This window comes from Podarcis cretensis, assembly GCF_951804945.1.
Source record: "Podarcis cretensis genome assembly, chromosome: 6".
Taxonomy (NCBI): domain Eukaryota; kingdom Metazoa; phylum Chordata; class Lepidosauria; order Squamata; family Lacertidae; genus Podarcis; species Podarcis cretensis.
The window spans coordinates 31,356,711-31,384,536 of NC_137175.1; the positions used below are offsets into that span (position 1 = coordinate 31,356,711).

Sequence of the window (27,826 nt, forward strand, 5' to 3'; positions counted from 1 at the left end):
TACCTCACAGGGTTGTTGTGAGGATAAAATGGGGAGAGGGAGAACCATGTATGCAACCCTTGAGCTCCTTGGATAAAGAGTTGGAACATAAATTCCATAAATAAATAAGTAAAATCAAAAAAGGTAGCAGAGCACCCTTTAAATAAATTGCTGTGCACACTGACTGAATAGTAATAATGATGGTAATGATAATGTTTTAGAAAACTGAAAGGAAGAGCAATTCCATTATAAAGTTTCATTCAGATCGGGCACATACATTTGGAGACATGATTGATTTCTCATTGTATTGCTACTGCAAACCTAAGTATCAAGGCACTACCACACTTAGAATTGTGATTACATGCAAAGAAAACCCTGTAGTCACTTGCTTAGAAATGAAGCTGGTTAATGATACTGAATTCTCACTTGGCAACTGTATAGCCTAGCAAGAAGCAATTAGAAGATGCTGAACATCAGGGCAGCGAAGCATAAATGACAACTTGCCATTGAGGCACACAGCTATCACCAGCTTTGAGTACCTGATCTTACTTGTTTCATTGCCTCTCCATGAATTATCCAAGGCCCCAGGAAACTGAAGAAGCAAAGTGGCCTTTCCATGGCAGTCAAGTTTCCTGGTCTAAATAAAGAAAATGTGGATACCTAACTAGGGGTTCAATAATCATTGCACAAGTTTTAAATTTCCAGAATTTTTTTGTGGATACTATTATTAGGAGAGAGATGAAAAACAGAGCTATATTAAGAAGCAAACAGTTAAGCCACATGAATGATGTCAATAGTTCTTCCAATGAAACAATAATATTTACTGGAGCAAAATATATTTTAGAAAGGCAACAGCTACAATACATAAAACTGGAAACCAGGCTTCTGGTAGTGGGAGAAGGCAGTATTTTGCCCTTTTGCTATGGTACTAGGAGTTGCCTCACCTCCTTCACTGCTAAAACAAGAATATTTCCTTATGCAGTCCATTTATTGGCTACTAATCAGCTGAAGCACTAAGTTGCTAGGAGCCATTGATGTCATCTTCTTGGGTGAGGAGATGTGCCTGCTCCCTTTGTACATCAAAATCTTGTGTTACCTGCATGGATGGATGAAGAATTTGATTCAGTTCACATTTAGAAGTGAACCTAGCTAATTCACAGTCTATGAAACAATATGTTCTCAAGCCAAGTAATATGTGCAAAAATGTGTATGCATAAAAATGCATATATTCATGAAAATAACATACAACAATGTTATATTAGAGTGAGCTGCTTTGCAAAAACATGTATGTTAGGCAAAATTGCATATAAATGTGCATTTTAGAAGAAATTCGCACTAAACTGTTGAATTTTCATGAAAGCTTATTTTAAATAATAATTGCAAACTAGTGTAGAGAACTGAACTAAAAGTTGGAAACATGAGAAAATGAGAGAAACTGAAATGCACATATTTGCCCATTTCTAGTTACCTGGGCTTGGTGCTTAGTCACACATATCCTATGGTTACTGTGAGTATAATGAGGTGGTGGCAGCAGCAAGAAGAGAACTTTTGCATTACTGTTCCCATCTGCACCTCCAACAGCACCACCACTGAGAGTTCCAAGAGCCACAAGTAGATAACACCATCTGCCCAATTAGACCTATGTCTTTTGCATGGAAAAGAGCAGAAGAAGCTAAAATGATATCTTGACCTCAGAGTGCCAATATTGAAACAAACTTAAAGGCTGAGGGCCTTGAGCTGAAAAAGATTCCCAACCCTGACATAAAACTATTACAGCAAAAAAACTGGAGTAGCCAGACCCATATTTTAGAAGGTGGGACCTACATGGATCAGTCACTTAATAGGTATGTAAGAAGGTATGGGACGCAGGTGGCACCATGGGTTAAACCACAGAGCCTAGGACTTGCCGATCAGAAGGTCGGTGGTTCGAATCCCTGCGACAGGGTGAGCTCCCGTTGCTCGGTCCCTGCTCAGTCCCTACTCGGTCACGACTGGACCTAATGGTCAGGGGTCCCTTTACCTTTACTATGTAAGAAGGTATCATTTTCATTGCATGACATTCTGTTTCTGTTCTGCTGCAGTTCATCTGCCAATATTATTCATCCCACTGTCTGTTGCAGCAAATTATACAACTTGCATAGTTTATGTAAATTACATTGGCATTATGTTCTTCCACCCCATTCATTTCAATGCGAAGGAAATGCAATGCAAATGGGGAAAATTTTTACGTATTGCTCGTGGACTGAAAGCAGCAACAACAACAACAGTGAATACTGATCATATATGCTGGATTGATTTCTATTCTGGACGTGGGACAAATAAATGAACATCAGCAATTTCCACTCCCATCTCTGTTTTTGTCGAAATTCTTCGACATCCCTACTTAATGATAAAGTTTGTATTCAGCCATTGTATCACTGCTGCATCGATATTCATAAGCTGAATAATGTTAAATTGCTGTCTATCTTCAATAGACTTTATGCAGGTACCTCTTGCATTCCAAGCTTTGTGTCTGCTGGAGATTAAACTCTGCTAAAGGCTGCCTAGCTGTAATTCTTCACTGACAGTTGTTTCATTAGTTGATGAGGACTAGCTTAAAATAAACTTTAATTAAACTGAGAACTGAAATAATATGTTTTAGACTACAGATTGTTCCCATATGGAGCACTTTTGTTCCCTGAGCTGTGCTTTCAGTCCAGTTACTATTTAATCTATATAGATGCATAACCGGATGGTGCTTGCTAACTAGAACAAAAAAATCATGAAGGATTTTGCAAGGTTCACATGAGACAGAGAAAACCATATTGCAGTAAACTGACTACTGAAGAAGCTCACCTGGTAGCTGTCTTAATGGGACTCCAAAAGCCAAGAAAGAAAACATTGAAGCAAAATGCTAAAAAAGAGAGAAGGCATCAAATGATATAATAAAGACAAGAGCAGACTTGTAAAAACCAGACAATCAAGACAAAGGGTGTAACATTATTATTATTTTCCAGGTCTTTCGTGTCCTACAAAAGACTGATGGTGCAATCCTGTGTAATCCTACTCAGAAGGAAGCCCTGATGAGTTAAGCCCCATGAAGCAAGATGAGGGGACCACCTCAGGTGGCAGTATCCACTGGGGCAGCAGAACCCAATGTCAATCTCTCTTTCCCACTTTGTTCCTGATGTAGATATTCCTTTACCGCTTCTTCCCTGGTGGGGATGGGGTCCACCTCATGTGCCAAAATGTCTTGGGCAGCCCTTCCCTCTTCTAAGCATGTATAGCAGGGATGGGGAACCTGGTGCCCTCCAGATGATGTTGGACTCCAACTGCCATCATCCCTGACCTGGCTGGAGCTGATGGGAGTTAGAGTCCAGCAACATCTGATGGGATGTATGTATAGGACTGCGGCCTGAAATAAGAATATGTGAATGAATTAAGGGTTTCCAGCAGAGTTTAATAAACCTTTCAAACCTTAGTTGCTCCCACATCCTACAGATCTGTTCAACCATGTTATAAAAAAGCAAAACTAGTTATACCACTGTGGCTTAATCCAAGTTTGATTTTAAGAGCCAACACCTTTCTGCAGTGTATTCAAGACCCTAAATGGACTTCGATACTTTTCTGAATGGATTTAGCATGGAGAGAGTGTACCACTTATACAAACCAGCACATCTGACTCCATTCCCATTCACATATACTTAATGGGTTTGGGGGATAAAATTCTATTTAGAGCACCGGAGTATATTGTAGCCACTTTTTATTTACCAGACTGAAAACATACATTAAGAAGTTATCACTTATCTTGCAGGAGAAAAAATTGAGAGTGAAGGGCCCATTCCATGCTTTGCATGCAGCCGTACTTCCTCAGTTACTAAAATGCCTATTGATGTACCAGTCCAGGAAGAAATAAGATTTTCATTATGATATGCAAGCTGCAAAGATTGTAGTCTAATGGCCCCCTATTCCCAAGGAGGAACAAAATGGCTTGGGACCAGTATAAGTGAAGAAAGGCTTATATAGCATTGTGCAGACATGTGCTCCACACACAGCTGAATGGGGGAGAGGATTGGAAATGGACTGCTAGCCTTGCCCCCAATCTCCATTCATTCAGTTCAATGTTCTTTCTGCACAGGGGCCTTCAGGGGTAGGAAACCTCTTTCTGCCAGAGGGATGTGTTGTCTTGTGGCCAATCTTTTGGGGGATGTATGCCAGTACTGGCTGGGTGGCGTTACGTAGCTTTCACTGCTTGCTTCCATTTTGTGTTCAGGATAGGTTTGGCTGAAGACAGGATTGGCTTTGGTGGATGACCATATGAAAGGATGACCTTCCTTCTTTCACCTTATATACAATCCTGTGGTTGCTTTCTGTATGCTTGACCATCTTGTCAGTGAGGTCATCATGAGGATCCAGAAAGTTCATTTCTCCTCAGGAAATGAGGTTGCAATAATGGTAGCATAATTGAGTACTGAATAAAAAGCACCAGTTGTGGGTTTTGACATCCTGAAACCTCTGCTTTAGACTCAGGATGCAGGCTTCTTCGACCAACTGGGAATCCCATACAAACTAGACAGAACAATGGCACTTCCAGGATGAATCAGACAATCTCAAGCCGTAAACATTGCTCTCAAAAGGGAAATCCATTCAGGAAAATCACACACACACCGCAGCCAGCATTCCAGATGAGTCATTATTTATTGACTACCTGCTCAAATATACAACGGGAATTTGCAGTCCCCTTTCACTCCCTCACTTTCACAAAATTCCTTTTCGTTCCCCCATTTTATCCAACCTCCTTTCATTTTCTTCATTTTTACCCCTTATCATTGGTCATTTTTTTTCAATACCCCAAAACGCACATTGGATCCTCCACAAAGCTACCAATGGAAAGTTGCTTTCATTGCCATGGAGGGGTTCTGAGCATTAGCACGCCAATAGGGTCTTGCTTCTCCCATAGCCATGGTCTGGGATCCCAGCAGAAATCAGGCATTGTGTCTCAGCTGTCCAGCCTGCTTCATTGCTTCTAGCTTCTAATTGACACACCTCAACTTAGGCTTTTTGTTCTTTTAACTACAGTGGATGCTCGGGTTGTCAACGCGATCCATGTGGGATGCATGTTCACAACCCACAGCGTTCGCAACCTGCAGCATTCACAGCCTGCAGTGGCACATCTGCACATGCGTGGGTTGCGATTCGGCGTTTCTGCGCATGTGCAAAGTGCGATTTAGCATGCATGCACGACCCCTGAAACCCAGAAGTAACCCGTTCCGGTACTTCCAGGTTTCGTCGGGTCCATAACCTGAAAAAATGCAACCTGAAGTGTCTGTAACCCGAGGTATGACTGTACCAGACAGTTGAGGGGGGACACACCATTTGTCTTCTATCAGACAACCACTTCCTTTGTTACCTTAACAACCCATACTTACAATGACATTACCAAGAAACTTGTCTGGCTACTCCAGCAGTTAGATCCTTGTTGGATGCAGGAATTAGAAAGGACACAGGCATATAGCCTACTCCTTACAAATTCACAATATCAATTCCCTTTGGGGTTTGGTATCAGAGAGGGAATGCAGATGTGTTTGCAAACCAGCAGGGGAAGGATGCTGTCGCTTCGTGAGATCTGCATAGCAGAAAGTCAAAATACGATGTAGAGGCTAACTCTCTCCATAGAAACATGAGTTGTTATGGGAGGGATGGAAGAAGAGCTTTAATCTACAAGTAATATCACACCTACATAACTGACATTCCCCTCCATCAGTTAGCAGGAAAACCTTCCTAGTTTTTAAGCTTTCAGACAAGCTTTCCAAAAGGCTGGCTGAGTTGAGCGGCTTCTATTAAACTTGCATTAGTTAAAGACAAACAATTTAGAGCCATTTATCTATAGCCACAAAGCCTCCAATTTAAACCCCGGAAGTGAGGGGGAGGGGGATAGGGAAGTATGAATCTACAGCCTTAGATTTTCTGTGCACTGCTTAGATCAAAAGACATCAGGATGAGTGTTTTGTGCAATGATCAAAAGACTTAGCAGAAGCTGCACCTGTCAGCAGAACAAGTTCAGTTTTGTATAGACAAAACCCAGAGTGGAGCTGGCATAGCATGAGAGACAGAAGGCCTCTGAAGCAGCAAAGTGTAAGTGCAGAGAGTGTATTTAGAGCAAGGATGTGTAAATATAGGATTAAATGCTAATGCCAGATGATAAAGTTCTAATGTTCTTTCATTAGACCATTCCTAGCTAATAGTTCCTTGATCAGCACATCTCCTGGAAGATAAATAGGATGGTAAGGGACAAATACATAAACAGCGCACCATGTTGATTGTTAAAATGAGACTCCTTTGAATTACTGGATGTAGATAAAAAAAGACCCATCATGTTATACTCATACGCTGGCTCTAATGACTATTCATAGGTACCGGTTACCCACATACACAAGAGGTTCAGTCTTATGGCTCTAGCATTCGTTTCCTGTTCAGTGCAGATAACAGAGCACTGTACTGTATTAAGAACCATTTTAACTCTGCTCCAAGATGATGGCAGAAAGATGTTGCTTCAGCAGGGTTGACATGCTTTCCTCCCAGAAGCAGAGGGCTACCATTTGAGCCACCCAAACTGCTTTAACTGTGGAAACTGAAGAGAGCAAAAACAGAGCTTCTGGACACTGTAGCTAGGCAGCCTCCTTCTCTAATCAGCATGCTTTAAAGTAAATCTGATATGCCCAGTTCTAGCCCTCTTCTAATGGACATAGCAACGAGTTACATACATGTAGCTGCATGCTAAAACACTGGGCATTCAAGAAATGACTGCTGGTAGGTTGAGAGCTCAGAGGTAAAGTTTAGAAGCTAGCCCAGGTTCAAAAAGTCAAAGGAACTCTACGCTATTTCACTCAAAATGGCAGCCACATTGAGGTCAGTTCAGGTCCCCTCATTTAGCATCATGGTAGTCTCTGTCACCAGGAAGAAGAAGGCATCAGCCACTCAACCCTGGAATTGGGATGGAATTCTCCAGGCCATCACCATAGACCGCCCCCCCCCCAGAGAAAATGCCCTGAACTTTGTGAAAGCTCAACCTACACAGGGGAACATCTTACTCATACTCCTTGCAATGCATTGCAGACAAAATGTTCACAGAAAAGAATATATAGTTTCTAACTGCTTTGTAAGCTCCTTCCCACTGCCTTCTCTGAATTCTTAGAAAATGGGTTTTGGTCAGTGAATCATAATATTAATTTCAGAGAACATTATGGTTGCACGCCACCCCGATTCCAGGGGTTCCAGGTGCTCACCCAAGGTTCATATTTTCTTTGGGGAATGAGGCACAGTGGAGACTGTGGTGTCTTTATGCACACTGCGCAGCTGTCCCATTTTAAGTGGAACATCCTGGATTTACAGAAGCCACCCCGGCTTCTGATTCCATTCCCATACATCTTGTTTTGGCTCCTGAACTCTGGCTGTTCCAGAGTAAAAGGCACACTTTTTTGGTCCCACACTCTGGTGCGAGACAGTTGCCTCCCACCAGATTGTGGGACCAAAAGACAGGACCAAAATATGTCCTCTCACCTTGTGCCCATGTGCCACCCACTCCCCCTTCTCCTTCCAGAAGCTGTGCTGGCTTCCAGAAGTACGTCAGCTGAAAAGCTGAGTCTCTGCAGCCCTTGAAGCAGCAGTGGCCATGGCCGCCGCTGCAGAGGTGAAGGCAGCAACAGTGGACAAAAGTGTGTAAGGGCCTGGTCAGCCGTGTAGTGCAGGGGGAGGGGTAAGCCACAAGGGAGGGAGGGAGCCGAGAGTCGAGGGAGGGGTGGGGCCTGAGGGAACAGGGGTGGGGCCTCTGTTGAGGTCGTGTCCCGATTTGCCTCACTGGGATGTTGGTCTGCTTTATGATATATTGTTTATTTACACATATATACAGCCTGAGCCTATGATCAGTGGTGAGGCTGCATGTTTTGGCACCGGGGGCGGAGAGCTGGCGGGAGCATGGCTGGCACACGTCCCGCGGGTGTGACACGCCACCTGTGGGGGCATGCACATTGCGTGTCTTGGGGGCGGCCGCGCTGGTACCCCCCTCCCCAATGGTGCCGGGGGCAGTGCACTCCCCTTGCCCCCCCCCGTTCCTCCACCAGTGCCTATGATGGAGGGGTTCAGAACATTAGCACCTCAAGATGGCATTGTTTCTCCCATAGGCATAGCCCTGGATCTAAACAGACATCAAACACCACGTTCTGCCTGCTGCTTTGAGTCTCTGTCACATAGCTTCTTCCTAACCTAAGTTTCTAACTCACATTGCTCCCAATTCTCGACTGTAAACCCTGGCTTTATCTGTTCAGGGAGGAGTCCCATCTCTGTTTCTTTGATCCATTGTTTTGTTAATGGTTCATCCCCCGTATTTTCACCTCATACAGAAATCTTAGACTAGTTTAACAAGCTTTTGACACTTGCTGATTCCACATGGGTCTGGTCCCAGGTTTAACATTCTGAGCTTGATTAAATTCTAACAGTTACTGGTTCCAGGAATTTACAAATGTCTAGCACCCACAGAACTCATAACATTACATTTGTCAATGCAATTTCTGTGCACGTACACACTGATGAGTTGTTTTGGAGGCAAAAAGATAAGGTTATTTGTAGGGTTGTACTTGGCATTCAGATGGTGTGTTGTAAGGAATATGTATGTATTGTAGGCTTCATTTCTGCGAGAGCATTCAAATTGGTTTGAGGGGGGACACTGAATAAAGTGTTAGCAATAAATCTGCAAGAAAACTGACATTAGAGCAGCACTTGCCCAAGGATAAATAGCACCCTGTTTGCGCTTACTCCTGGATACATTCCCTTGCATGAACAAGTCTGGGGTATTCTTAGGTCCAGTATTGGCTCAGAGGGAAAGGGGTCTTTGCCCCTCTTTTTTTATGGCAGGGAGATATATTTCCATCAGATTTTAAATGGAAATATGGAACATGCATCAACCAGGTTGCTCATTCACGTTGCAAATGCAGCTCCTCTGCTTTCTCTTACGTTTTGTCAATGATCAGATTTAAAATTAAGAAACAGTGTGAGAGAGCAGTGCAAGACAGTGATGTAAACCTTACGTATGAAACTAGCAATGTCTACTTACTGGCTGGAATATATGTATCTCGGTGACTTGTAAAGCTCACTTCAAGCATGAGATGAGCATGACATTTAAAGTGAGCCAAAGAAGAAATCAAGTCCTCCCTCTATGCTTCCCTCTAATACGCAGGCTGTCTCCAAAACTTCTCACTCCTAGCAGTAGCAATGTTGGAATAGAGGAAGAGAGGGAGCTCTCCCATTCCTCCCTTTAACTTGGCTCCCAGCTACTGTTATGAACCAAGCATCACAAGCACTGGGAAATGAAATTTTCCCAGCACAATTGACCTCTGCCCGTTGCAATGGGGAAATTGTGTTTCCCAGTGCTCCTAACATCTGGCTTGCAGCCATAGCAGCAGGAGCAGCTTGCTGGGGGGGGGGTAGAACCACGGTAATAGCTTCCCAGCAGTGGCCTTGCTATCACTTACCAGGAGAGGGAGAGGGAGGGGGAAAGCAGTAGTGCAGTCAGGGTTGCACAGTGTACCAGTGGAGCCAATCCAACATTCCTAGAGCACCAGTGTTGTCCCAACCTCAATGCTGTTCCCTTCACTGGCCCAGGAAATAGTAATGATGCTCCCGCCAGGGGGCTATGGCTGTGACTCTGCCCCACCACGTGAGCTGCTCCTGCATAGAAGCATGATAGGTGCCACAGGAGTTTCAGAGTAGCCCCCTTCCTTTCTCCTAGGAACCATCTGTGTAAGCAGTTTGGAGTTAGAGAGCGGGTTTGGAGGCAGGCAGGCAGGGACAGAGAGGTAAATGGGGAAGAAAGAAGGAGGGTTGGTGGCTCAGAGGGTTGGTGGAAGAGAATCAGGTCCCATCTTGTTCCTGGTGGCATTGTTGTCAGAGATCTGAGGGTATCTGATTGAGCTTCAAATTGGACTTGAAGTAAACCAAGCTATTTTCTGAATGTTGTAGGAAATAGAATTCAGTTTTCCAGGTCCAGGTCTGGCCTGCCAAGGGAGTTCATACCATCACCTACTAAAACACTCCATCTATGAATACTCCATAAAGTAGATTTCCAAGAGTGGGTTGTTACTAGCGTCACATTTTCAGTAGTTTTGTTAATGTTGTAAACATTGCCACTGACAGGAGAAGCTTTGGTTTGTAATTTCAGACTGATAAATCCTGTATCTGAACATGGATGCTTTTTGTAGAGAGAGAAATCTCATTTAATTTCCTAACTTGTTCCATGCTTTAAAAAACACAATGTGTTAACTTCTGAAATAACACACAAGACTAGTACTTCTGAACTGTTCCCATAACACTGAGCTAGTTGCATGTTATCTCAATCAAGTTATACACTCATCAAGCTGTTTTGAAAATGGCTACAGAATACTAAACAATACAGGCGAGCAGATCTTTGATAAGACTTTTTAAAAGAGCTTTTCCAGTGCTTAACAGAGCATACAAAATGGGCCAGCTATATAGCCCTAAGTATTAGGCTGTCATGGGGGGGAAAGTCATGGGTTATGGTTCATTGTGTAATGATTTCTGGACACCAGCAAATAAATTATCCATTTTAAATTAAAGAGAGTGCCTGACAGTTTTTTGAATATCATAAATGTATCTAAAAATCATAAGCAAACAAGGTTCTCTCCAATATCTTACTAATATGAAGAACTTTCTCGATGAATAAATATCTTAATTAAACACAAGTAATTAAACTAAAAGCCCTATCAAATGTAGCTTGTCACTCAGCATACAACATTTAATTCAATCTTTCTTTTCCATTCCCTGGTACCTTTTCCCCCAATAAACAAATTCATTCACAGAAGATCAAGTTTCACTAACCCAGAAAGCAGATGACAGTCAATCAGCTAATTGACACAGGAAAGGCTTTTATATAAATGTTGTCTAATTAAAGCTCATATAAAATTTAATGTTACACGGGCTTCTTGTGTTATACATTACTCTGTTACTAAACATTGCCCTGTGCCATTAAAGATTGTGGAAGCCATGTCAGAAAACCCAGAAAGACTGGGAAAGCAGCTGCTCTTGAACTATGAGCGGAATCATTAGCTATACTAATGTAACCAAAACAGAGCTACTGGGAATAATAATAATAATAAATTTTATTTATATCCCGCCCTCCCCAGCCGAAGCCGGGCTTCAAATTGGACTTGAAGTATTGAATTTTCTGAATGTTATAGGAAATAGAATTCAGTTTTCCAGGTCCAGGTCTGGCCTGCCAAGGGAGTTCATACCATCACCTACTAAAACACTCCATCTATGAATACTCCATAAAGTAGATTTCCAAGAGTGGGTTGTTACTAGCGTCACATTTTCAGTAGTTTTGTTAATGTTGTAAACATTGCCACTGACAGGAGAAGCTTTGGTTTGTAATTTCAGACTGATAAATCCTGTATCTGAACAAGAGGGATGTTTGTAGTAGTAGAGGTAAAAACCTTAGGAATAAAATAAGAGTGGGGAACGAAGTATCCTGGCAGAAGGCATGGCAAGTTGGCTGGAACCCTGATCAGGAGTTCTCCACGATGCAATGCAGTATTTAGTTCCTGGTCCCACTTGTAGATTCCATGTACTGTATTTTTCCATCTATAAGACACCCCCATGTATAAGACGCCCCCTATTTTTTTTAAAAAAAATTAATTTTTATTCGTTTTTCAGACAAATAGTAAAAACACAACAAAACAAACAAAAGAAAAACAAAAAACAGACAAAGCACACAAAACAATTAAACCCATGTAACTTCAAATTCATCATTTCATACTCTTCTTTCTTTTGACTTCCCCATACCTCCCCATCCCTGCATCCTTGTTTAATGATTCTTTAGCAACCCTTAAGTCCATTGTCTTAATTCCCTTTCATAAAGTTTCCTTTAGTTTTTTAGTTACTGCTGCAATTCTTTACCTCTTACCCCCTGACATCTTAACATTCCTCAATTTTACAATTGTTTTTAAGATATATTTTAAATTTCTTCCAGTCCTCTTCCACTGTCTCTTTCCCCTGGTCACGGATTCTGCCCTTCATCTCGGCCAGTCCCATAAAGTCCATCACCTTTGTTTGCCATTCTTCCAGAGTAGGTAGTTCTTGCATCTTCCAATACTTTGCCAGTAAAATTCTTGCTGCTGTAGTGGCATACATAAAGAAAATCCTATCCTTCTTTAACACCAATTGGCCAACCATGCCCAAGAGAAAAGCCTCTGATTTCTTAGGAAAAGTCCACCTAAGGACCTTCTTAATTTCATTATAGATCATTTCCCAGAAAGCTTTAACCTTTGGGCAGGTCCACCAAAGGTGGTAGAAGGTGCCTTCAGTCTCATTACATTTCCAACACTTATTATTAGGCAAGTGGTAAATTTTTGCAAGCTTGACTGGGGTCATGTACCACCGATAGATCATTTTCATAATGTTTTCTTTTAAAGCATTACATGCAGTAAATTTAATACCGGTGGTCCATAACTGTTCCCAGTCAGCAAACATAATATCATGACCAATATCTTGTGCCCATTTAATCATTGCTGATTTCACCGTTTCATCCTGTGTATTCCATTTCAACAGCAAGTTATACATTTTTGATAAGTTCTTAGTATTGGGTTCCAACAATTCTGTTTCTAGTTTTGACCTCTCTTTCTGAAATCCTATTTTCCTGTCCTGTTTAAATGTCTCATTTATCTGATGATAGTGCAACCAATCTCGAACCTTGGGCTTTAGTTTCTCATAACTCTGAAGTTTCACCCTTTCACCATCATATTCTAAAATTTCATAATATTTTGGCCATTTAGAGTCCATATTGAGCTTTTTTACTTCTCTAGCTTCCATTGGTGACACCCACCGAGGGGTTTTACTTTCCAACAAATCTTTGTATCTAATCCAAACATTATACAATGCTTTCCTTACAATATGGTTTTTAAAGCCTTTATACACCTTTGCCTTGTCGTACCATAAATATGCATGCCAACCAAAGCTATTGTCATACCCTTCCAGATCCAAAATGTCTGTGTTCTCAAGAAGTAGCCAGTGTTTCAACCAGCAAAAGGCTGCCGATTCATAATAAAGTCTTAAGTCCGGCAGGGCAAACCCCCCTCTATCCTTTGCATCAGTTAAAATCTTAAATTTAATTCTGGGCTTTTTGCCCTGCCAGACAAATTTTGATATATCTTTCTGCCACTTCTTGAAACAGTCCATCTTGTCCAAAATCTGCAACGTCTGAAATAAAAACAGCATTCTAGGCAATACATTCATCTTAATAGTAGCAATTCGGCCTAACAAGGAAAGTTTCAACCTTGACCATATTTCCAGATCCTTCTTTACTTCTAACAAGACGCCCCCTATTTTTGCGGCAACAACCAATCGCCAGTCCACCCTCAGCACTATCCATGTATAAGACGCCCCCTAATTTTTGATATTATTTTTTTTGGGGGGGAACCTAGTCTTATACATGGGAAAATACAGTAATTGAACATTGTTTTCCTCTACACTTGGTTCATATTCATAAAACTGATCCAGATTAGGACTGTGCCATGTAGAAAGGGAAGATTTAAATGAAGTGTAGGGAACCTTTGGCCCTCTGAATGTTGCTGAACCACAACCTCCATCATCCCTGATCATTGGCTATGCTTCCCACTAAGTGAATCTTATAGAATCCTTTAAGAAGTACACAAACAGAGAACACATAGCAAAATAGCTGCTCAGGAAGTAAAAACAGAACATTAATTCAGAAAGAATTAATCTAACTCCATCACTTGGTGGTCAAAGGGTTTGGTGATGCACCTTCTCAGAAAAAATGTCCCATGCAGAGCTTTTTGAGAAAGTTGTTTACAAAGGAAATATACATATTTTTCCCTTCAAGCATTCACTAAGTCTGCTCTTAAAATATTCTAAATTCTTGGTGACTATTTTATGTTGAATGTTGAAAGACCAGGTCTTTTAGAACATTGTAACAGAATCCTACTCATCTCTGAGATATTAGCCTTTCCCCAGCTAAAATCTGAAATAGCTGCTCTGCTCACCCTTCTTAGTTTTACAATTTAGAGAAAGTTTAAGAAACAGTTGACATGTAAGGGTTAAGCTCTCCTCAATGTCTTTAGGGTTATTTTTAAAGCTATTACTCCTGAGTTTATTAATAAAAATCAGGATTTAATACACCTGAGTTACATACATTATCTCTTCATTCCAGTGTATAAGACGCTGTCAGTAAACCTTCAAGAGCCAAGTGTTGTGTGCTTTTAGTCTTAGTTGGGTTTAGCTACCTGGTTTCTAAAACACTGAATTGTTTCACAAGTCAAGAGATGGATTTTTAAATCCTCCAAATCTTGCAGCAAATATACAGATCTTCGTCTAGAGTTACAAATCCGATCAGAAGGTTTGTAAAGCCCCACAAAAGATTTATCGGGGCAAGTTTTCATTTAACAACTCTGTTCTTTGCCTTGTTGGACATATACATAAGTGACTTAGGAGGATTCCAGAGTGCTGTCTCCTATTTGGGTTAGATTGATAAATCCTTCTCTTTACCTGTCACACCCACAAGTCAAAATCCTGATCTAGTTATTGGTTGTCTGTGTCTGCTAAGAAACTCAAAGCTAGGAAGGTGCTGTACACAAAGAGGAAGGAGAATGTTCACATCTGCAGTAGCATTCTGGCTGGGAGTGCAGTTTATTCCCATCCCACTCATCTCTGCCAGTGAAAGGCTTAGGAATATTCTGCAAGGGCTTTTTCTGCCTCTCAGAGATGATGTCGTGCATCTACAGCTGCTGCACAGCTACATATTTAGGCACCGTGGTGGAATGGTAGGGCTGGCCCCAACCAGACAAAAAGCCTGCATTGTGCTTTCTCTACCTCCTTGCCCAGCTATGAGAACTGCCCTTCTCCAAAAAGTATCCGCTGCTTGCTCACTTCTGCAATCAATGGTGATGATGATGAATCCCACACTTTAGCTGAAAAGGCTTCCCAAGCAGCTTACAGATATTAATAAGGCATTCCCTGTGCTCAGGTTCTCAATAGAAAAGTCACAATGAACCAAAAGGAACTGGTAGGGTATATATAGGGAAGAAGCAAGCTCTGGCTGTATTGCTTAGTTACAGAGCTCTTGTAGTGAACGCTAAGAATGGAACAATTTGGAGAGCAGGCTAAAGTTCCTGGTGTTTCAGCAAAGGTAATAGTGAGACCTTGCAGTTGAATCTCTCTCCCACCTCTCCCCATATGAACCACCCTGGACCCTGCAATCATCATCTGATGCCCTTCTTTGTGTGCCTCCTCCACAAGAGTTCCAGAGGGTGGCAACACAAGAATGGGCCTTTTCTGCGGTGGCTCCCTGTTTGTGGAATGCTCTCCCTAGTCAGGCTCGCCTGGTGCCTCCATTACATATCTTCAGATGCCAGGCAAAAACATTTCACTTAAACCAGGTGATTAACATTCTATGGCTTTTTTAATGTGTTTGTGGGAGTGAGGAGTTAATAATAATAATAATAACTGCCACTCTGGGCGGCTTCCAACTGAATATTAAAAACAATACAGCATCAGACATTAAAAACTTCCCCAAATTCCCTAAGTTATTGATTTGTTTTTGTTTTATTATGTATTCTCATTTTGTATTTTTCTTTTGTGAGCCACCCTCCTGAGGGAGAAGCGTTGTGTAGCTAGTCTTTAGTGTATTTTTTGTTTTAGTGTATTTTTTGTCTTTGTTGGAAGCCACCCAGCATGGCTGGGGAAACCCTGCCAGATGGGCGGGGTACAAATAATAAATTATTATTATTATTATTATTATTATTATTATTATTATTATTATTTCAGCAAAGCTGATGGAGATGCCCCGCAACCTCTTCTCTCTCTCCTATAGCCTGGTAGAATGACTGCTATAGATGTCTCTTGAGGAAGGAGCCTGTACAGGTGGTCATTTAGCAGAACCAATAGAGAGGCCCTGCAAGCATATCTTAATCCACATTTCCTGGGTTGGAGATTGCGCTGGCTTCAAACACCCACTGGGTCTTGATCAACTGCCCAACATTGCCCAATGTTCCACTGGAACAATCATGGAAGACTAGGGCATGTTGACTCAACCCCTAGACTAATGTGAAGAATGGAACTTAAGTTAGTCACCAGGTTTTGAATTTCCTGGATTTGGGGCATAGTTCTGAGCTAAAAAAATATATCAAGAATTTAAAATGTGCATTTTGAAAGAAAATGTGTTTTAAAAATATGTAGTTGTGTGTGTGCTTAAATGTGAAGGGGGAGCGGAAATCGGAGATAAATGCAGATCATACAGTTATGCAGTTATACAAAACAATCCCTAGTTGGGGATGGGGTAGCCATTCAGTTTGGTTCACATTTTAATGCAAACCTGCCCAATTTGCACTTGTCTGAGATGATATGCAAACCAAATCACAGTTATCTTTAAAGTTCACCGTTCTCTGAATTTTGCAATGCAATTCTCCAGTAAATATTGGGCTGCCATACGTCCGGATTTTCCCAGACGATATTGGGATTTCAAAGGCAGAATTTATGTCCAGGGGGAATTTCTGAAAGGTAGCACTTTGTCCTGGATCTTAGACAAGTCAAAAAGCTCAACAACTTTCGGGGTGTCCTGGTTTTTACTATTTGAAATATGGCAAGCCTAGATTGTGTACAAAAATATGTATATTGTAGGGGGGTTGTTATGAAAATTAATATGTTGGTGAAAATGCATTCTATTTGGGGAAAGTGCTTTCAAAAACGTGTGTTAAATGAAATTGCATGCAAAAATGGGTATATTCGGGGAAATGTGTACTAAAATAATGACAGATTTTTATTGGGGCTTTTTAAAAAATTCCAAACTGAAGAAAAAATATGGTGAAGTGAATATTGGAAAAATGAGAAACTGAATAGCATATTCACTTATCATTAGAGCATCAGATCAGGCCAACGGCCCATCAAGTGCAGCATTTTTTTCCTCATGTTGGCTAACTAAATGCTCACAGGAAGCCCAAAAGCAGGACTTGAGTGCAGCAGCAGCAGCTGTCCCCGTGTCTACCAGTTAAGTGTGTTTATGATTTAGAACAAACATATCAAGAGTGAAAAGAGGGGTGGGGAGTTTTTGAAAAAGAGTAGCAAAACAGGTTATTCAGCAGCTAGCAAGATGGAAAAGTTGACGGCCTGACAGCCCAAGAGAGGGCATAGTATTAGCAGATTTTAAGGAGAGATTTAAATGAGAGTTTCAGAATAACGTGTCTGCTTTTAGGCTTCCGAATAAAACTAGGGCAGTGATGAGGAAATGTGAAGAAGAGTGCATTTGGTAGAGTGCATTTTCATTGCATCAGTCTCTAGCCACTAACCTGGAAAATATAATCACTGCACCAACCATCCCCCTTACAGCAAGGCTTCTCAAATTTTCTCACTGCAGGCTTATACAAGTCAAAATTAAAAACTGTTTGTGCTTTTACTCACGTAACCAAGGCAGAATAAATATATAAGGTTTCCACCAAAGGTTTTGTTCTTGCTTTCAGAAATAAATGCACTGTGGGAGACGAGAGGAGAAAGACCCTGCAAAGCCTTACCGGATTTTAAGAAAGTGTTTGGACATTGTGCCCTATAGACAAAGAGCAGGCAGGTTAAACGTGGTCTTAAGCCAAGACTGAAACTCCCAAACAAGAATGTGCTTGACCTAAAGCAGATATGCAGTAGGATCTACTGAATCAACAGAGCCAAAAGAAAGTGTGCCCCCCCCCCCCGCCCGCAAGTCTATTTGCAGCAAAGGAAGAGCAAATTGGGGCGGGGGTGCGAGGGTCACAGCTAGGGAGGAGAGAGTTAACTCTTTCATGCCTACCCATGATCCCTTCAAAAGTGGCCCTCCCCAAATGCAAAGGGACACAGGTGGCGTTGTGGGTTAAACCACAGAGCCTAGGACTTGCCGATCAGAAAGTCGGCAGTTCGAATCCCCGTAATGGGGTGAGCTCCCGTTGCTCGGTCCCAGCTCCTGCCAACCTAGCAGTTTGAAAGCACATCAAAGTGCAAGTAGATAAATAGGGACCGCTCCAGCGGGAAGGTAAACGGCGTTTCCGTGCGCTGCTCTGGTTCGCCAGAAGCGGCTTGGTCATGCTGGCCTCTGGCTTCCTCGGCCAGTACAGCAAGATGAGCGCCGCAACCCCAGAGTCGGTCACGACTGGACCTAATGGTCAGGGGTCCCTTTAAATGCAATTAACCCTTGAAATAAGACTAATTGCAACACAGGGAGTGTATTTGGGGCAGATGCCATAGGTGGGGAAGGAAGGGTTAACTCTCCCCTCACCAGCTGTGATTGAGAGCTAGCACAGGAGAGGCATTTCCCACCTTGCCCCTCACCCCCTTCTGCCCTGTCCGGCTGTAGATGCAGCCATAGCTGTGACACTTTCAAAAGCCCCACTGCTACCAGCCAAGGCTGAGGTTTTTGTCCCACAAGGCTGAGGTTTTTGGAATGCAGAGACTCTGGCTACATCCATTGCCATTGCTCCATGAATATGGTGCTGTGTCCAAACGGATCAAAGTTGTTATCACAGGGTCATTTATTTATCTTTAATGTTGAGTCGTTGTAGCAATAAAGTTAGTTTAATATGATATGGGGTTTGGGGGGTATTTTTAATTACCGAAGGGAAAACATTAATTAAAAAAAAACTTATTAAAGTACCCCAAAACAGATGCAGCTTTAAACTTTGGCTTCAAAAAGAAGGAAAATAAATAGCTTTCTTCTGCATTTCTATGTGCCTGTAAATCAGCAATGCTCTCACCATCTCATACTGCTTCTGTTTGGCCATTCTCCCTGTCTCTGTTTTCATGTTTTCATTTTTCTATGGCTGTATAGAACATATTTCTCATTTAAGTAGTTGCTTTTGAGAGTTGTTGCCATAACAACCATTTCATTTCACGATATGCACACTATCTCTGAAATACAGAATTTCTCCTTAAAGGAGCATGTGCCATACACATCAAAAGGGAATATGCACTCATTATTCTTACATTATTTTGCAGGAAAATAGATATATATTTTTTTAGTAAATACATTTTCTAACTTGATTTTTTTGTTCACTGGAACCATGGCTGGTTGTTAGGGGGGAGGGAAGTTTAGCTTGCCTATCATGTGGTATCTTATTGTTTCCAAAAATATTAAGAATCCTTATTACATTCCCTCCTCTTCTTAAAAAAGATATTTGAGTTAACTGTGCCACAGTTAATGCATTTTAAATCTATCCCAGTAGATAGTAGATTTTGTTTGCATGTTTTTGCTCACTGTTTAAGAAGCCTTTTATTCCAGTCCTGAATATATTTATGTTGAAATCTCACCAGTTTTGATGGAACACAGCTTCCAAATAAGTTAGAGTTTCAAGATTCAAACCCTGAGGTAACCCATTTACCTTTTAAGGCTGCAATCCTATGGGCACATTTGCTTGTGGGAGGATAACTCCCTTTTAAGACAGTTTGGTGAAACTTACTTACAAGTAAACACACATATTAGGTAGAGAAGAATATTTTGGCAGTTGGAAGGTTGCCATATGTCCTCTTTTTCATGGGTATGTAAAATGAAAGTTGTCATAGCGATCCATAGTTAAAAGTAAAAAGGTAAAGGTACCCCTGCCCGTACGGGCCAGTCTTGACAGACTCTAGGGTTGTGTGCTCATCTCACTCTAGAGGCCGGGGGCCAGCGCTGTCCGCAGACACTTCCGGGTCACGTGGCCAGCGTGACAAGCTGCATCTCGCAAGCCAGCGCAGCACACGGAACGCCGTTTACCTTCCCGCTGGTAAGCGGTCCCTATTTATCTACTTGCACCCGGGGGTGCTTTTGAACAGCTAGGTTGGCAGGCGCTGGGACCGAACGACAGGAGCGCACCCTGCCGCGGGGATTTGAACATGCAATCAGCAAGTCCTAGGCGCTGAGGTTTTACCCACAGTGCCACCCGCGTCCCATATAGTTAAAAGTAGAAGTTGGCAAATGTGTCCTCTTTTTTGCTCTTCAGAATATGGCAACCCTAGCAGTTGTATAGTTTTCCTATCATGGCATTTAGCAACAGAAGAAACTACACTTGCTGGAATTTTCCTTCTATGTATTCTTCTATTTTTCTCAGTGTTTTGTACCTGGGATAAGCAAACACACACACAACAAAATTATTTCATGGGGAAGGGCTATAACTCAGGGGTTGAGCATCGGGCTTTGCGTGCAGAATTTGCCAGGTTTAATCCCTGGTCTCTCCAGGAAAGGCTGAGAGAGTTCCCTGCCTGAAACATAGGAGAGCCTCTTCTAGTCAATGTAGACAATACTGAGCTAAGACAGCTTCCTAGGTTCATGCCCAGAGTAATTTTTAAAGCTTTTCTTTGAAAATTGTGATGTTACTATAGGAATGGATATGTAGTACATTTCCAACTAAACCTGTGTTCACATGTTGAACCATGTAGATTTCCAAACTTGGGTTTCCAGCTGTTTTTGGACTACAGTTCCCATCATTCCTGACCACTGGTCCTGCTAGCTAGGGATGATGGAAGTTGTAGTCCTAAAATAGCTGGAGGGCCAAGTTTGGCCATCACTGCTCTAGAACAACCTTCCCCAACCCAGTGCCCTCCTCACACACCATGAACAAGGTGTGTTCTGCCTCTCCAGAATATATTTTTTTTAAAAAGTTTATCTTAGAAGTGAAATTGAGTAGGCCAGAAATAATTTTTCTCTTTAGTCAATGCCACCACTGAGAATGGCAATGTTTGTGAACTTCTGGAGGAGGAACATAGTGGCCTGAACATCTTTTGTCAGCAGGCTGCTGATGGAGATAATTATGTGTTGATTTATGATAGCCATCCATAAATCTTAGCTATCAAATTCATTCTGGGGGAAAAGAGTGAACAGGGGATTCAACTATGATGCTCTGAAAAAGCCGCTTTCTGCATCAAGGGACCAAGAAGCTGTCAGCACCTGGGAACTCTGATGGGGTTAAGTGACTCAACATCTTGCCCCAAAGCCATTATGTTTTAGGCAGTTGAACTCTCTTCATGTTGCCAGATTCCACTACTGATGAAGGAGGTGTGATAGGTGGCACCATGCAGGTCTTCTGGGAGGCAATTCCATGTGCATGGAGTAGCGAGGCAGAAAGGGTGGAATATTTTGATGGAGCAACAGGCCTTATGATGGCTGAAGGTAGTGGAGTGAGAGAAGTAAAGGTCACGGGCAGGGACGTATCTGGATATAAGTGTATTCAGATAAGGGAGGCAAAACAGTGTAGGGCTTTGAAGATATATTTAACTGCTTTTCTTCTCTTGCCCTCTAGCCAACGCGGAAGTTACACAGAATGTGACAGGTCTCCTTCAGCATCCTGTGTGGCAATACAGAGGATCCTGAGGCACCCTTCTGGGCAGTGGCGTAGCGTGGGGGTGCAGGGGGGGCCGGCCGCACCGGGCGCAACATCTGGGGGTTAGGGAAATCCACGGGTTAGGGGGCACAAATCCATGGGTTAGGGGGCGCAAATTACTTGCCTTGCCCCGGGTGCTGATAACCCACGCTACGCCACTGCTTCTGGGACAGCTTGCTGTAGTCTGTCCTGGCAGCAGTGTGCAGATTGAAGCAGGGGCCGTGTGTGACATTACTTGGAACACAACTCTGGGATGGCTTCCATCATCAGCTGCTGCATGCAATGTGCAATTTGAGTGATGCACCTCAGCACACTCTAACGCACTGCAGGAGGTACGCAGATGTATCTCTGGAGCTACATGCTGCAACAGCCATCATTTCTCCTCTGGGGGGGAAAATGCAAATTGAAAAAACCCAGCAAGGATTGTGATGCTGGTGGTGTGACCTCTTTCAGATTTTGGGTTGCAAATCACCAGATGAAGAATCATCTGCATATTTGGTTATCTATACACAGCCTGAAAAAGCACTGGAGTTATCTCAGGATCTGGACTGGATTATCCTAAAATAAATTTGCTCAGGCTTTCAGACTCTTAATTAATTTAGAAATGAATCCCTATTTTGCAAGTTGAAGTAACAGAAGAGTTTTCCAGAGTAACTTTTATGTTTTTCATTTTGTAGCTTCACATAGTGTTGTGTTGTTTTGTTTTTTTAAAAAGTCATGTATGCTCTATAGAGCATCACACTTATTTTTGAAAATGTCTTATTTATGAACTTACCCCCGTTACTTTGTTTTTTTGTGTTGTTGTTTTTTTACCTTTTCTTTGCAACTCAAGATCTGTGAGAAACAAGCAAAAGATTCTGCAGTACTTATACTGAAAGAGGTCATACATTATTCAAGTGTATTTGCATGTATTTGGGCTTCCACCCCACACCAATCCACTTTCTATGAGCCAGGAACAAATAGATAACACAATTCAGTATTGGTCAAATTGATGGGGGTGGTGGGAGGGAGAAGAGATAGATGGGAAAACGCAGCATGCCACAGAAATATTAACTGGTACATTGCATTGTATTATATATATTGGTGCAGTTTAATAGCTTGGGTTTACCATCTTAAAAAAGAAGTTAAATTACCTATACCAGGCCTACAATAGTCTGCACACTTAGTTGGCATTAAGGATCAGAAAATCTGCCCACCATTTCTGCTTCTTTCCATTTCTTATTTTTCTGGTTTTAACTTTGGTTCTCCACATTTCTACATCAGCTTTAGAATTTTTTTTAAGTCCTCATAAAAATCATTGTTTAAGTCATCATTAAAACATGAAGACTTTTGTCCAATATGCAGATTTTTGCAAAGCATTTCCCCCTAAATTAATGCAATTTTTTTCTCAGTTGTTTTCACCACTATATGTGTTTACATGCATGCTTGACCCTAGTAAAGTAAAAACAAAATAAAAAAATTCCTTCCACTAGCACCTTAAAGACCAACTAAGTTAGTTCTTGGTATGAGCTTTCGTGTGCATGCACACTTCTTCAGATATTTATGTCCGTTTATTCTTTGGCGTAAGGTTTGGCCTGTTTGTCCAATATAGAGAGCTGAAGGACACTGTTGGCATTTGATGGCATACACAATGTTAGACGATGAGCAATTAAATAGTCCCGAGATGGTATGTGTGATGTTGTTGGGGCCAGTAATGGTGTTGTCCGGGTGTATGTGGCAGCAAAGTTGGCATCTGGGTTTATTGCAGGCTCTGGTGCCAGTGTCCGTGTTAAGTCTGGTTGTAGTATTATTGTGGGTTAGGAGTTGTTTAAGATTGGGTGGCTGTCTGTAGGCAATGAAAGGTCTTCCTCCCAGAGCTTGAGAAAGAGAACTGTCATTGTCCAGGAGAGGAATTTTTTTATTTTGTTTTGACTATGGCAGACCAACACGGCTACCTATCTGTACCTAGTAAAGTAATTCTTGTGCACTTTACTTGGTTGGAGAAGTATGAATTTTGAAGGATGGTGGTCCTTTGGTTTATGTGTTGTTTTGGGGGAGTGCGAACTAGGTAGATTCAACTTTGCACCTGAATTGAATCCCATTTCTTTCCCATCCCGACTTGGGAGTAAGCACCACTGACTAAGTTCTGAGACTAACTTCTGAATAGAGAAGCACAGGGATGGGTGGCACATGGATTTAAATGGCTTAGCTGTCATCACACCAATGCTAGTGAATACCTGTCCTCAGTGGCAGAGCTTCATGCTCTGGCACCGGGGGGCAGAGAGCAGGCCGGGGCAGGGCTGGTGCACGTCCCGGGGGCAGGGTGTGCTGCCCGCAGGGGTGGGGCATGCATCCTGGGGGCGGGGGGCACCGCCTGTGGGGACGGGGCACCCAGTGTGGGGGGGGGCAGCTGTGATGGCACACTGCTGGGATCACGCTGCCAGGGGCGGTGCGCTCCCCCCGCACTCCTCTTCCTCCGCCAGTGTCTGTCCTCACCCTAGTTGCTCATGCAGATGGAAGATATGAGATACTAGGGGCAGGCCATGAAAGTGGACTTGGAACACAAACTATGTAGTCCAGCACTAGGATATTTGATCAGTAACCTAACAAAGGACAGTAATATACTAAACGGATGGGCTGTAGCTTAATGGCAGAACACCTGTGTTGCAGGCAGAAGATCCAAAGTTCAATCCTTGCCATCTCCAGCTGGTGTAAAGCAGCTTCCTACATTCCTAAATCTAACACTTGCTAAGTCAGCTTAACCTACCTTTCAGGAGTGTTGTGAAGCTGCACCAACACACCTGAGCAAACCTGGAAACCATCCAGCTGTGTCTTTCTTCACCTTCAGTGAAGATTAAATTCTGAGGCCATTCTTAGAAGTAAGTTGAGCTTTTCTAAATTGCTTTCAAAGAAACCATCATATTATGAACTGTGGGTTAAAGTTAAACCACAGAGCCTAGGACTTGCCGATCAAAAGGTTGGCAGTTCGAATCCCTGCGATGGGGTGAGCTCCCCTTGCTCTGTCCCTGCTCCTGCCAACCTAGCAGTTTGAAAACACGTCAAAGTGCAAGTAGATAAATAGGTACCGCTCCAGCGGGAAGGTAAACAGCATTTCTGTGCGCTGCTCTGGTTCGGCAGAAGCGGCTTAGTCATGCTAGCCACATGACCCTGAAGCTGTACGCTGGCTCCCTCGGCCGATAAAGCGAGATGAGTGCCGCAACCCCAGAGTCGGCCACGACTGGACCTAATGGTCAGGGGTCCCTTTACCTTTTTAAACTGATGCTCAACCCAAGTAAGATGGAGATGGTGTTGGTAGGTGGTTCATCTGACTGTGGGTGGGTGTTCAACCTGTTATGGATGGGGTTGCATACGTTCCCTCTGAAGGATCAGACTGAAAGTCTTCAGGTGTCGACAGATGCAGCACAGTCACAGGAGCCCCAGTTAGTAACCTAACAAAGAATGCAGCACTTTCCAACAAACACTTGAGGCTGGTGCACCAGTTGCAGCCAGTCCTGAGTGGAGAAAGTTTAGCCACAGTTATTCATGCCCTGGTGACCTCTAGCTTGGACTATTCTCAGAAATTTCCATTTGTAACCTAGCAGCTGTGTTTTATACTAAACTGGACTGCCTACAACTCTCTCCAATAACAAATATTTATTTTTTATTTAAACAATCTGGCAAATACAAAAAAGAATGAACAACAACTAGCAGTGTTCTTCTGTTTCCTCAAACTTACAGACTGTTCAGCCATCTATTCCAGGACAAGAAACAGATGCTCAATTCCATCCAGAATATATGCCCTTAAATGATCTGGGTGCAGGTGTAATCAACTTTATGCCATTACAGGTGGTGACTGGCAAGAAGGCATTCTCAGTTATGGTGCCTCACATTTAGGTTGCCAGTAGAAAAGGACTTTGGGACAGAGTTCTAGGGATCATACAGCAAAGTAGGCTTACTATATTTTGAAGTAAGTGAAGTAAATGAACTGTACCCATTACCATGTGAAGAAGCACACTTTGGGCCAGTCACTGCCTATTAGCCAAACCTACCTCATAGGGCTGTTGTGGGGATTAAATTAGATAGGGAAGAACCATGTGTGTGACCTTGAGCTCCTTGGATGAAAAGGTGGGGCAGAAATGAAATCTACTTATCAATCAGATACTTCAGGTGCCCCTGCTTTGACTCATGCCACCTCATAGAGAGTCTGCTTTACCTTGGACAAGCTCGGAATCTCTCCCAGGCACCCCACTTCAGTTTCAGATTCTTCCCCATCCAATGTGCACCTAACAGCTGTTTTCTGCGTTGTTTTTCCCCACCGCTGCTGAGAACAGACAGCAATACGAGCCCTGCTCAGAGTGAATTCCAAACATAATGAACTAGGAGAGCTAATAAAAACAACAAGAAGGGACAAACAGATAGTGAAATGGCAACCGGCAGATATAAATGAGATGAGATTTTAATATAGATAGGCTTGACAAAGACAGACCTGGGGAGCCTGCATCCTGATCAGAGAAGATCACCAAGGGTGCCTCCAGACAAGAGCTTAATATTGCAAACAGGTCATTGGCAACAATTTTTTTAATGTCAGGTTTTCCGTGGGAAGGGTAAATCCAGATTAAAGGGGGGGGTTTGAGGCTGGCATTTTGATGCCAAGGTTGTCGTGTGGATGCCACAAAAAACCTGCATGGCTCCAAAGCACTTTTCCCATAATAAACACACACCTGGAAGCATTACTAGTCACACAGGAGAAGACATTTCTATCAAGGAATTCACTGTTTGTTACAGAAGGGGAAAAGGAGAGTAGCAGTTTCTAGAACAACGGTTTGTTTGTTTTTGCAGAAGCAACAATCTTCCCCCATGATGTCTTTGGGTGTATCTTGAAACCATGTGGCTGTTGAGCAGAAAGCATAAACGAGCCACTATGCAGGGCATTTTCCTCCTTCAAATACGCAATTGATTTTCTGATCTATGCATTGTTCATTCATTTACTTCAGAAAGGAAAAGCAGGTAAGTGGCCCAATCCATTTGTTTCAGGCCCAGCAGCACCAAAAAGCTGCCACTGGACCTTACTCTTCTTCTCAAGCTGTAACACCACTTCCTGTAGCTGGTATTGCCACCATGCCCTCCAGTGGAATCTTAATAGGACTGAGGATGTGGGTGGGAGAGATAAATGTGGAGGCAGAGCAGGTCCAGTGAGGCCTCTGAGTCTGAAGTTCCCTACCCCTGCTATAGGCAGGCAGTGGAAACCACAGCCAGGATTCCCACTGCCCAATTCAGGCCCAGAGCCATCTAATATGCAGTATCCTAGGCCACCAAGACACAGTTGCCCCACAATAAAGATATAAGGAACTGTATGATTAGTAATAAGTGGGCAGTCACAATGGGTTATCTTAGAGCATCTTATTTATATACTTAATTTTTTTAAAAAAAAATCGTCCCCACACATGACTGGCAATTGCTCCACAATTAGCAGCTTCCCCAGGTCACAAATTGGGCAGGAGAAAAGTATTTCTGGAGCGCTGATTTTGTGAGGTATCGAAGTATCCATAATGTATGTGTGGCCTGCAGCTAAGTTTCCATCCACGGTGAAGGATTTACTTTGGCATCAATTTCTTGTTGAAAATAAAACTGTACTAAGGGCAGGATGTTGCTTTTAACTAGCCTGAGATGACTAATTATTAAACTCATTTTCTAAAGGTTAGCATATACAGAAAAGCAATTATATGGAGATTAAAACAAGTTCAGAAACTTGATTCATTCTGAAAGTATGGTAAACCTAAGTCTTGTACTATTTCTGAGTTTTAATGACCTCAGGAACATTTTATTTAACTTAGATGTCAAATGCAATTTCGAAATGAAAGATGAAATATATTTCATGGGTTTTCTTTCTTTTTCTTTTTTTACATAGTACAGAGCACAAATTTCACAGGCTCGGTTTTTTTCTGAATTTCTGCAGCTTGGCACGGATGCCATACATGAAGTTTAACCCATTAGATTTGGCACTCTCAGAAGTATGAAACTGGAACTTGGAAGCTAGATAACACAGGATTTTCTTGCTTTTGACTATACCTCAGTTAAAATAAATCAAAGCTTAAGCACCATCAGGTTAACCTAGTAAAGAGGTACGTCCACATTTATAATCTTAGCTGGGTTGGTAAGTTAACATTCCACAGATTCAGTCTTCCCCTGCACCCAACAATAGATTTCCAATCACTTTACAAAATACTGATCAATATGTAACAAACACATTCACTCACAGTTTCAGTCGCAAGACAAAGGAAGACAAACCATGCTTTAATGTTGTATCTCTTTGCAGGGTTGGGGAAGGTTGTATGTAATGCCTCAAGCATGTCTGATTGTGTGTTCGGTTACTATGGAAGCCTTTATTGCTAGGTAGCTCCAACTTCATGACAGAACCAGATCATGTGACTGTAAGAAGTTCCATTTGTATGACAGCTAGAATACAATTCCACCATATCCCCAAATCGTTGACT

At 42.4% G+C, this 27,826-nt stretch overlaps 1 long non-coding RNA gene across 1 annotated transcript; it reads right to left on the reverse strand.

Annotated features, from left to right (window-relative positions):
* Positions 1 to 808: 808 nt before the first annotated feature.
* On the reverse strand, positions 809 to 27,684 carry LOC307218126. The gene is made up of 3 exons (XR_013839800.1): positions 27,590 to 27,684; positions 2,815 to 2,872; positions 809 to 1,075 (listed from the first exon to the last, which is right to left on the reverse strand). It is a non-coding gene; the product is annotated as an uncharacterized lncRNA (long non-coding RNA).
* Positions 27,685 to 27,826: the final 142 nt, after the last annotated feature.